This window comes from Tachypleus tridentatus, chromosome 13 (assembly GCF_004210375.1).
Source record: "Tachypleus tridentatus isolate NWPU-2018 chromosome 13, ASM421037v1, whole genome shotgun sequence".
Taxonomy (NCBI): domain Eukaryota; kingdom Metazoa; phylum Arthropoda; class Merostomata; order Xiphosura; family Limulidae; genus Tachypleus; species Tachypleus tridentatus.
In genome coordinates this window covers 130,524,606-130,536,783 of record NC_134837.1, presented here as the reverse complement: position 1 = coordinate 130,536,783, position 12,178 = coordinate 130,524,606, and the positions used below count along the sequence as shown (strand labels likewise).

The 12,178-nt window shown below is 31.6% G+C and overlaps 1 long non-coding RNA gene across 1 annotated transcript; it reads right to left on the bottom strand.

Annotated features, from left to right (window-relative positions):
• Nucleotides 1-8,982: 8,982 nt before the first annotated feature.
• On the bottom strand, nucleotides 8,983-11,379 carry LOC143239419 (uncharacterized). Its single transcript, XR_013021173.1, has 3 exons — nucleotides 11,255-11,379; nucleotides 9,891-10,072; nucleotides 8,983-9,107 (listed from the first exon to the last, which is right to left on the bottom strand). It is a non-coding gene; the product is annotated as an uncharacterized LOC143239419 (long non-coding RNA).
• Between the last annotated feature and the right edge of the window lie 799 nt (nucleotides 11,380-12,178).

The window sequence follows — 12,178 nt, the reverse complement described above, 5'->3', positions numbered from 1 at the left end:
CATAAATTATATCAAACAGCTAACTTATTTCTAATAATATGTTTATAGTGGATTAGAAGTAGAACATCTTTGACATTTTTATTTGATTTTTTTTTGCTTTGATTCATGTGGAAATGTTGACATTCAATATGATTTTTGTGTACGTATCGTGGGCTCTTGGATAGTTTCCCTTCATCTTCTCTCTTCATTTCACTGAATTTACACTCTCAAGCTATTGCATGGGTTGCACCCCTTTATATCCGGTACTGTCTGTGATGTGGTTTGTACAGTATTCAAGCTGAGGGGTGACTTAGAGTGTTGTATGAGTTACCATGACTTCCTTTTTTGTTCGAGTTTTTCATTCTTTTTCGTGTCTTAACTATCGGCCCGGCATGGCCAAGCGTGTTAAGGTGTGCGTCTCGTAATCTGAGGGTCGCGCCTATCATTCTCGCCTTTTCAGCCGTGGGGGCGTTATAATGTGACGGTCAATCCCACTATTCGTTGGTAAAAGAGTAGCCCAAGAGTTGGCGGTGGGTGGTGATGACTAGCTGCCTTCCCTCTAGTCTTACACTGCTAAATTGGAGACGGCTAGCACAGATAGCCCTCGAGTAGCTTTGTGCGAAATTCAAAAACAAACAAACAAACAAGTCTTAACTATCCTTGCAAAACGTCCATACTGGCACGGCGGACTTACACTGCTTGAAACCGGATTTTGATACCCGAGGTGTGCAGAGTTCAGATCGCCCTTTGTGTAGTTTTTTGCTTAATTCCAACAAATCATTCATTCAATCAGTCCTTGCAAAATCTATCCTAAGTCTGTTATACATTATGGATCCTTAAACTTTAACCTGCAGAGCATAAATTTGCCTTTATACATGACTTACATTTAATGCTGTGTCATTTATTAATATTTTAATTCAATACTTTATGTTGTTAATTAATATATTGATTTAAAACTGTATGTTATTAATTAATGTTTAATTTAATACTGTTTGTTATTAATTAATATTTTGATTTAATACTGTTTGTTATTAATTAATATTTTGATTTAATACTGTTTATTATTAATTTATGTTTGAATTTAATGTTTTTTCTTATTTATTGATATATTGATTTAATACTTATGTCATTAATTAATATTTTAATTTAATACTTTATGTTTTTAATTATTACTTTGATTTAATATTGTTTATTATTAATTTATGTTTGAATTTACTACTGTATGTAATTAATTAAAATTTCAATTTATTACTGTTTGTTAATAAGTAATATTTTGATTTAATACTGTACGTTATAAATTAATGTGTTAATTAAATACTTTATGTAATTAATTAATATTTTGATTTCATACTTTATATTATTAATCACAATTTTGTTAAGTAATTATTATTTATTACTTATTCATTTATTATGGTCTTTGATGGTAATACAGGAAGGCTAATGTCTCATTAGGTTTGTTTTGTTTGACTTAAAGATCAAAGGCACAGTAGGCGTTTGTCTACCGCGGGGTATTGAATCCAGTATTTTACCACTCTAGATCCATCGACATACCGCTGCCACACTACAGGGCATTTCATTTTGATAATACAGTGACTAGGCTATTGAATACTACTTTTTCTTCAGTTTTTACACATAAATATTTAATCAATATTTTTCCTGGTGAAAATTTGCTGAATGAAAACAAGAACCAAATAAGATGAGTACATTAACTATTATCTTGTTATGAACAAATTTAGAAGTTTAATGAGAGGTAAAGTTCCTACATTTATACAAGGGTTTTGAAAGTAGGTAAGAACTGGATATGTAAACCATTTTATATAATATTTTGTATATTTTTGAACTGAAGACAGGTGCCAAAAGATCGGAACTTGGCTACTGTCACTTTTTCAAGGGAGTTAATAAAGTATGTTCTAGTTATTATATTGATGGTGAAAAAAGATTATGAAAGTCTCTTAAGGGAAGCTTTGGTTTAATAAAGTTTAAAATTTTCTTCGATAGTCAAAAAATATGTGAAAATCTTGTCTTTCTAAATAAATTTTGACATGTTTCTAAAAGATTATTGATTATGTAGTTGATAGTACGGGTGTGGATATTATGTATCAAGATTTTTAGAAACCATTTTACAAGGTGTCAAGAAAAGGCGTGTTAAAAAAATTATCCCTGCAAATCTGGTGGGTGGTTTGTTTTCTTATAGCAAAGCTACATCAGGCTATCTGCTGAGTCCATCTAGGAAATCTAACCCTTGATTTTAGCATTGTAAATCCGTAGACTTACCGCTCTATCAGCGAAGGACAAGTCCGAGAAATAAAATGACTATATGGTAAAAAGCAAACAGTTGATGCATATGGAGATAATTCGAAGTGGATTTATATTACGAGTGAAGTAATACATCACAACTTTCCGCTATGTTCTATATTTGTTTGCAGTTAAACACAAAATCTGATGTATTTCCACGAATTTGTGTTCTAGTAATATCCGATGCTATAGAAAAGAAAAACAATATTGTAATGACACTGAAATACCTGTCAAACATTAAAAACAATAAATTATATCTTCCAGTAATATTTAGTGATAAATAAACATTTACAACATTTTAACGACAGGTAAATACTGTTCAATCGTTAGGGATAGTAAATTATACATTTCAGTAATATCTGATGATGTAGGCAAAAACACAACACGATAATGATAGAGAAATGGATAAAAACCCTTTTATTCGTGCGTTTTCATAGATGGACATTTCTTCTTTAGGTTACACTCGGATTATAAGTGGTAAACAATGCTCACTTAAGGGGTCTGTGTTGTCATTGTTCCTCCTGTTCCAGTTCCCGTTCCTTGACCGTTTGTTCCACCACCACCTTCTCTGCCTCTAAATGGCCCTCCCTTCATGTTTCTACCTCTTCCTCTACCACGACCAGCATGCATGGTAACAGTGGAGATCAAAGCTAGTACCAAAAGTAGGACAAGGACTTGTTTCATGTCAGTAGATAGGTGCTATTCGTTATTGTTACTTCAAGTTGGTTGTGACGGTTTATAATAATGATACACTTTGTAAAATAGAGTGGTTTATATACGTATTTTCTTGTCCTTGTGTATCGTTTAATGAGTAATTTTGTTTCACATTTTGTGTTTCTTGGTATTTACTTGGGAATGAATCATATACTAGTGTAATAACAAGTCACATTGAAAACAAAGCTGAGAATTCTTTAACAAACGTGTTTTCTCTGTATTTTGGTATTTAAAGTATAATAATTCTCTTTAATGTATATTTAAACGTATATTTACAGTAGATTAAACTCTTATGATCTCACTCACTCAGTTAACAATAACTAAATAAAACCTAAGTCTGTATAGCTTTTTTACACACATACTAGATAAACAGTGGTATGTATGCAAGCTGCCATGAGTGTACAACTATATGTGGATAAATATAAATATTGACAAACGTTGCTTTTGTAATAAGCACCATCTGTCAGGTGTACAAATAAGGATAGTTATTCTCTTAACATCAAATTTAACACAACGCGATAAATTATGTTAAATATCATATCAGTACTTAGTAAATGTTCTCCAAAACTGATATCAACAATAAATATAGTTTTCAAACCCTCAGTAACTGACAATAAAAATAATAGATTCAGTCGTGTTTTATGTTTTTTGGCACACGTTTCCCACTGTTACAATACCATACTGTTATGGATATTTCTTGCCCCAGTGTCAAAGTGTTAGGCAGGCAATTTTAACATAACACATTATGATGACATTCAATCTAATGATAGTCGACTTAGAATGGAAGCATTCTATTCTATAGTTGGTATATCTAATTTTCTTGAACATATTAAGCATCCCGTTGCTAAGGAGGTAGACATACGTCATGAAACATACAACGCAGGCCTGTCATGGCCAAGCGCGTAAGGCGTGCGACTCGTAATCCGAGGGTCGCGGGTTCGCGCCTGCGTCGAGCCAAACATGCTCGGCCTTCCAAGCCGTGGGAGCGTTATAATGTTAGGTCAATCCCACTATTCGTTGGTAGAAGAGTAGCCCAAGAGTTGGCGGTGGGTGGTGATGACTAGCTGCCTTCCCTCTAGTCTTACACTGCAAAATTAGGGACGGCTAACACAGATAGCCCTCGAGTAGCTTTGTGCAAAATTCCAAAAATCAAACCAAACATACAACGAAGTAAGGTAGGTTTTAAAATTTAAAAGAAATTGTTTTGTGTTTGAATTTTTCCTTTCTATTAGTCAATAATATTATATATTTATCTCAGTTTAATTTTTGCAACAATTATTTTCAACTTATTATAACGAATAATTTATCATGTTCAAAAATCAGTATAGGAGCGGGTCTCAAGATTTCAGGTTTAAAATGATGGCTGAGTTGTTTTGATTAGGGAACATTTTTTACGACCACATGTAACGTAAATGAGTTTACGACCACATTTAAAAAAAAAACCAAATTGTCAAAATGTTCTACTTCTAATCCAGTTTAGCTACAAATCTCTGGACAATGTTCAGATGCACAGCCTTTTCCTTAGGAAAGAACAGTTACAAGCTTTTTATGTCCATTGTGAAAATCTGACTACTTAGGTATATGTTGACAAAATTTAAAGTACATTCATAAACAGAGTGTGCTAACATTGTTTGTGAAGGAATGCAAGAAACAAATGTCGCCGCTATTGCATTAACACATAAATTCAGATGAGTTTTTATTCCAACAGCCACTTCTGTGGCTAATTAGTGCCAATTAATTAAAAGTGTTAAACACAGTGGAAGGATATCAAGAATTGGATGATGTAAACAGGTAACAAACTACCATCCTTATTTGTTATATCTTTACTCAGATCGTGGTTCGGAATACGTTTTTCGACTTACAATTATAAAATCTGAAGTTCTATCACTGATGACTTACACAGTGCTAAGAAAATGAAAATAGCCAAAGACAGAGTAACCTGAAGATGTAGATACATTTGGCATGTATTAGTTTGTTTATTTTTTTTAATTTCCCGCAAAGTTACTCGAGGGCTATCTGTGATGACCGTTCCTAATTTAGCGGTGCAAGACCAGAGGAAAGGCAGCTAGTCATCACCACCTACCACCAACTCTTCGGCTACTCTGTTACCAACGAATAGTGGGATTAACCGTCACGTTATAACGCCTCCACGGTTGAAAGGGCGAGTATGTTTGGTGCGACTGGGATTCGAACTCGCGACCCTCGAATTACGAGTCGAATGCCTTAACTTACCTAGCCATGCCGGACCTACGAAATAAATAGTAATACACTGTTAAGTGAATTATATCTTCAGCAACTCAAAATTCATCACGCTCAAGGTAAACCCTCGATAAGATATCAAAGAAGTTTCAAACAAGATAAGAGACTCAATATTGTTTGTAAGTAACTTTTGTACATAGGTCATTATTTGTAATAAACGTTATTGTTTGTATATTACAATATATTTGTAGTAACAAAAATGTTTGTGTCATTCTCGTTGGCAAGTATCATAAATTGTAGCACATTGTAATTTGTGCTGATTCATTCTTCCATATCATAAATAGAAGAATTGGTTCGTTCACTTTTCTAATAGAATTTTATTCGAATTATAAAAGAAACGTTTATATGAATAACTCCACATCAATACTCGAGAAAGATGTCTTATTCTTTACCTATCTTTTTGTTAATTAGATTATTATGCAAAATATTAACATGCAAGCAACTGTCTGTATTACACTTTCTATCAGAAACTCATTTTATTTTTTGTATATGTCTATAATTTGAATATTCTTCTATTAATAGTTTACAAAATACTTCAAAATCATTTTAACTCTTTGATAAACCATTTGGTTTTCTTCATGGAAAACATTGTTATAAAGAACGAAAATAATTTAACAGGTTTTAGAATAGTATCATTTTGGTAATGATGATGTATGTAGGTTTTAAAATATTAGTATCTTGATGATAAATAAATCGTTTTAAGGCTTTTAATTCTTCTGGAAAAGCGAAATTTCTGAAAACAAGGAAAAAGAAACGAGAGCTTTTTCCGTTTTCCTCCCCACACAGAAATAGCACCATAAACAAGTAGTGTCCTCTTGCTGAACCTACCTGAATATAATGTAAGATTTATTCAATTTAAGAAGTGTTTATGCAGGACTATTTTTATAGTCTGATAATCAGAAAACTGACAGTAGGACTTTATTCAAGGAGCTAAATATACAGTTACATTAGCTTTTTTACCAGAAAAATGGCTGTAAAACTGGCATCTAGTACGACTGTAATATCTACATAGCCATGCCATCTATTTCCTATGTTCAGTGTTTACTGGATCACAGAGATACTGGGTAAAGTGAGTATATAATAGCGAATTTATTAACCACAGAAAAGAATATTTGTATTTGAAAAACAAGGATCTCTAATAATTTTATTCTTCACCGAAACTTTAAACAGAATGCTATCTTTTTATTAATTTTGTCGAATAAGTCGAAAATTGTGATGTTTGGTATCCCAAGATATTTCAAACACGCCGTCGAAGTTTGATTTATCGCCATTAGGGAAAGCCACAGTGAATTACTGGAGTGTGGATGTGAAGTAGAGAAGTAATTCTACTACAGTTGGCATTTCTCTGGGAAACAAATATTTTTCTTTTAACAAATGAACAAAGTGTATTAGTAATTTGTGTGACATAGAAAATGGAAAAACGACAGGTTTTATAAATTTGCAAATTGGTACATCATAATTATAAGGATTCATTAATTAGGGATATTAATGCTCTTACAGCAAAGGTTGAAATATTACAAGCATATGATTTCTTAGAATTAAGTTACACGAGAAGGAAGAAAAACAAAATTAGTTAACACTATATAATTTTCTCAGAACCTGCAGATGTGCAAGATCGGGAAAAGAAAGAAACCTGTTTTGACATGGGTTTGCGAATGGACCGTAAAACACAGAAGCCCAATAATAATAAAAAAAACGATGAAGACTAGAAGATGTGTGACAGAATGAATAAACCGAAAGAGACGATGGAAGAAAGTCACATGTTGCCATTAAGATACAAAACTAATTTTTAGACCTATCAATTATTGATTAGAGTAAAGAGAATATAATTTAATTTTGTGGTGTTAATGAAGATTATCATTGAAAACATTTTCAGAGTCAGAGTTAAAAGACAAGCATAAACAGACAGAATATGAGTAAATGAGGAGAATAAGGCAGGGTTATGATGTTGATAGGGTTGATATAGTGAAAAAAAGCATTCATTTGCAGTTGGTTAAATTTTGCAAAAGCCATATGGATGTGTTTGTCTATTCTTTTCAAAAAGTAATGTTAGCGGAAGAATGTCAGCTACCAGATATGATGAGAGAATCATTTATTTTGTTATCTGGAGAGGAATTAGCATCATACATTAAGATTGGGGCAGAGAAAAATTGAAAACATTACGAGCTACGTTTAAGAGACGGAATTAATTCTGCAGATTTATTGCAGGAAGAAAGTTAGGAAAGAAAACAGTATATAAGACACATGAAGTAAAATGTATTGAGGGATAAAACTGTACTCTAGACATTGATCAGACTGTTCATTTCATGTTAAAAAAATAAAAAGTGATAAAATGACAAACACAATTAGTAATACAGTTAAAATATAGCAAGTTTCAAGCAGTGCAAGTCCGTTGTGCCAGTAGGGACGTTTTGCAAGGATAGTTAAGACACGAAGAAGAATGAAAAACTCGAACAAAAAAGGAAGTCATGGTAACTCATACAACACACTAAGTCACCCCTCAGCTTGAATACTGTACAAACCACACCACAGACAGTACCGGATTTAAAGGGGTGCAACCCATGCAATAGCTTGAGAGTGTAAATTCAGTGAAATGAAGAGAGAAGATGAAGGGAAACTATCCACGAACCCACGATACGTATACAAAAATCATATTGAATGTCCACATTTCCACATGAATCAAAGCAAAAAAAATCAAATAAAAATGTCAAAGATGTTCTACTTCTAATCCACTATAAACATATTATTAGAAATAAGTTAGCTGTTTGATATAATTTATGTTTTACATAGCACTACAAAGACAAAAGGCACAGTGAGTAAATGGGACACAAGTGGAGTCAACTGGTGACACAAAACAGGCAATATCGAGATGATATTGTTTTCTTTTTATTGGAAACACATTGTATAGTTTCAATGAGAAAAGATTTAAAAATAAATCTTTACAAATCTCATTTTCGTGTGATGTCACAAAAACGACCAAGAAAATACGATATATTTTTATTAGTTTCCTTTTAAGAATTACTTTAACAATGCACGTTTAGAGTAGTTATATGTCAACATTGCCGTTAATATACGTGTTATTCATTACGTGAACAAACAGTATCTTTACAGGGACTTGTAAAGTAGAGGGATGAGAAGTTATATATCTGGTTTAAATTTTAAAATAATGCGATAAAAGATTTTATTGTTTTTTCTACACATATAATTATAGTATAATATTTCATTGTACTATGTTCTCTAATTCCTATAAAAATACACATAATCACAATAACCGCTGAATGTAAAGGGAGAAGATAAAACATAGTTTCTTTAATTCCCCAATATTTATATAAGTTTTGTAGTCACATAAAGGTACTCATTCTTCCACTTTGATCAGAATATCGATTTTCTTATTTTATCCTTGTGTTAGAGCTACGAAAATATTTTATGTAAAATAAGTCACCCTTATTATATTTCATTGTTCACACGCTAGTTGCTTTATAATTAGATTTATTTAGCAGAATCAACATTACAACCACCATTAGACTAACTAAGGTTTTTTGGTATGAGTTTCAGGCTCTGAAAGTAAAGATTCATTTGAAAAAATATTTAGAAACAAACGTTTAGTAAACACACTTATGGAGAATCATTATAACCATACCACGAAAAAATGTTAAAATATCTTATTTTACGTAAGTAAAAATAATTAAGCTAAAAGTTTACTTAAAACTAATATTAAAGAGTAAATTCATTTATCAACTCTTGAGTAAGTACCACGTCAAGATTATACAGTTGGTAAAGGTTCCAGATCCTGTTCTTCCACAGTAGAACCGACTTTCTTCTTGTCAATTCTTTTAACTCCCCCTCTAGATCTGTGTAGTCTGTATAAAAACAAATCATATGAACGTATCTGAAGTATAAAATATTTTAATAAACGAGCAACTCAGGGTCTTTTATATTTGTTTACAAAGTTACACTGAAGACTTTCTGACATACATGTGTTAATCTATGAGTCACTTGTATAAAACATCTGAGAAAGAATGAACTTTATTATTCTACGAAATCTAACTCATTCTATCTGGTAACTGTTTCCAATTTGTTGATATATTATACTTTTTTATATATTTCTCTAATTTATGTTTTTGTAATTGGGACAACCATTAGAATGAGCAAAAGTTGTTTTTGTATTTTACTTAACCATAATGGTGCACATAATTTGAAGTCTACTGAGGTATCAATAAAAACTGTTTAGGCTGGGATACAAGATGTTGAAAATTACATGGTTGTATCCTTAGTTAATGAATTACTGCATTAAAAAAAGGAAAGATTCTTTTGGGCTTCCATGTATTTAACATTATAAAATAATATTTTCTGTCTAAATTAAATTATTTTATTTAAAGCATAATCTGATGAATCATAATTAGCAATGCTTTGTTTCATACGAAGAATTCAACTGTTGAAAAAATAAATTCTAAAAATTATTGGAGAAAAAAGAAATACAAATGAGGATCAATTATTTGAGTAATGTAATATGTATAGCCTTAAGTCTCGTTTGAACTAGATTTAAATATGATTTTATGATATATCTCTCAACAGTTTTCAATTTTCAGTTATCTTTATAGTCTTGTATTTTACAATACAAAGACTGAACCAGAAAATATTACCAGATAGACGATGTGAGGAGCACAAATCGTTGTTACACAGGAAATTGTGGCATTAGTTCCCATTCCAAGAGCTCTGAGAGGGGTTGGATATAGTTCTGTTGCCTGATGATACATGGCAAGATAGACACCAATATATCCATATTTACCTATGATGGTCAGAGCTGTTGTAGCGACAGGGAACTCTGTAATAAAGAGAAAACAAAATTGATAGTTTTCTTTGAAATGTATCAAAACTGATGCATAAAACAAAGTTTACTCATACTTTGATAGAATAAATTGTGTACTTTCAAATGAAATGAAATTCCCAAATCTTAGAAACTGTGAAGATTAACTGACATTCGTTATTTAATAGAGAAGTCAAATCATAATGTTGGTGTTCGTTTTTGTTTTGTTTAACTCACCGGATATTTGGAGTTTTGTGAACTTTTTACATTTAATTAATGATTTTGTCTAAATTACTATAATGCCAGAAATTCAAGCATCCTCGTTGAATTATAAGCAATACCAATTAACATTAAAAGACTGAAATTACTCAATAGCAATTATTTTTCCTATTAAGTTTTAGCCATATGTTAAGATCTATGAGCATGTACAAATGTGATACTGTTTATACTTCCAAACGTTCATAGGTGAAGGAACAGAAACACTTATATATATATGTACAAAAAACTCAAAATCTCTTTGTTTCTTTGTCGGCTTGTTTGTCTGCTGCGTTCAATGTTGAGATGACACTTCCACCACTTGAAAGTGTACTAAACGACAATTTTTTTTTTTGACATACTTATCTATCGTCTTATATCTGAACCGATAATTCTATCATTAATATACGCATGTTTAAACGGTTCAATTTAGTTATAGATTATTAGCTATACCTCTACTACATCATATATTTAATCTCGCACACAAAAGACAATCTAAATATTCTCCCTCAGGGTTTATTTTTCATTGCCAGTGAATGAAAAAAACCCCAAAAAAAACCATCATTCATAAGGAAGTCCTGATTTAGAAAATGTTCTCAGGTTATTTTCAAAAATCAAACCTAGGTATTTCTTTAAAATATTTCCAAAATATATTATTGTCTATCAAAGTGTTCAACGGGTATCAGATAGTACAAGGTTTTTCGAAAACCCGAGGAAAACGTAGTAAATCTGCAAGTTTAAGTGCAATGAAAGGTTTATTATGAAAAAAAAATGAAATAAGCTGTAAAGAGAATAATGTTTATGTTTGAAGTATTTATGTTTCCTGTTCATAATATGTGCGTCATAAATAATTGTGTAGAATAAACTCAGTCTTACATTATTATTAAAATGTCTTCTCTGTTTATATCACACTAAACTTTTAACATATAATATATTTACACTTACAGTTAAAAGATGATCTGTTATTTTTCATTTCTCGGTCCTTCATTTCCATCAAGAACGAATCAATGTAATCACGGACTGAGTTTTGGTCTAGGCTCGTCTCGTGTTCGTCAATCTTATCACTGAAAAGAGTTTCAACTTAGGTTGATACACATACAGAAATAGATAATTTTTATTCCTATTTTGTTGCTCGCGTTATTTAAATCACATTGTATAAATGTGTCCTCAGGAGACGTTTTTACTATTTTTTTCCCAAAATATAAAATTGTACCATATGTTTCGTCTGTATAGTGATGTTTTCATGATGTGTATAAAACTTGGATTAGCTCGTTACTTCATACAACCCTATAACATAACACTCCACATAGTGCTGACTGGATTTGTACTTTCTTGCTGATTTATTTGAATGTGTGGCTTCATAGTTTCTGCTACTTTTTCTGTTGTTACCAAAAAGACAGAAATATTTCGAAAATGTGACACGGTTCAATTTTTGATAGTTTTTGTCTGATAACAACTATCACCGTACGTAAACAAACAAGTAATGTACAGTGAGACAGTTTTGATGTGTGGTTTAGCTCACAAAGCAGATCTCGTTCAGGAAATCAGAATTTGGAATAACTGCATTTTTCTAAAGATCTGTTCGATTTTTAAGTTTCAAAATATCTTAACATCGCAGAGAGCTTTAATTTCATGTTTTTAAAGTGTACTTCAGCACTTGTCAGGTAAGATATGATAAATCTGTTTGAAACATTGTACTTAAATACGTCAAGCTGATGATCAGAACCTTTGATAGTAATGTACTTTTTAAAAGTATCATAAACATCACTTAACCCACGTATCCCCGTGTTTAGAGTTTGTGGTTAATTAAGGTGATGCACTTCCAAAATAATAGTAGCCAAGTAAAAAGTACACTAGAGGTCTCTATCA